At 33.7% G+C, this 552-nt stretch overlaps 1 non-coding gene across 1 annotated transcript; it reads left to right on the forward strand.

The window, feature by feature from the left end:
* The first annotated feature begins 97 nt into the window (after nucleotides 1-97).
* Trnad-guc lies at nucleotides 98-169 on the forward strand. The gene has a single exon. It is a non-coding gene; the product is annotated as a tRNA-Asp (tRNA).
* Nucleotides 170-552: the final 383 nt, after the last annotated feature.

Raw genomic sequence — 552 nt, forward strand, 5'->3', positions numbered from 1 at the left:
CGATTCCCCGCCGGGGAGGATAATACTTTTTAGTATTGTACCAGATAACTTGATCATACTTTCCAGAAAAAATTGGCACTTTTTGGATAAAGATATGTCCTCGGTAGTATAGTGGTCAGTATCCCCGCCTGTCACGCGGGAGACCGGGGTTCGATTCCCCGCCGGGGAGGATAATACTTTTAATACTACTATAGTGTAGTTTCAGATATTCTCATTGTCCAATCCGAAAAAGAAATAGTAACTTTTGGATTAAAAATATTAATGTCTTATGATATTAGGCCCAGCATAATGCTAACTGCTACATATTTGCTTGTGACGTTAGTTGCTAAAATTACTACGTGGTTATTGAGGAAATGTGAGACACGGCGAGACATTTTGGGTGACTTTGAACATCTTATACTTCTCATTTAAAAATACATTTATTTATNNNAAAAAAATATTCTTTTCTAAAAATCGTATTTTTCAAATATTTGTAACTTTTTTGAAAGTGTTATTAATAAAGAAAACGTATTTTATAAATATATACAACATACATTGACCACACACTTACCT

This window comes from Nicrophorus vespilloides, unplaced genomic scaffold (genome assembly GCF_001412225.1).
Source record: "Nicrophorus vespilloides isolate i.1.1-1 unplaced genomic scaffold, Nicve_v1.0, whole genome shotgun sequence".
In the NCBI taxonomy this organism is placed as follows: Eukaryota; Metazoa; Arthropoda; class Insecta; order Coleoptera; family Silphidae; genus Nicrophorus; species Nicrophorus vespilloides.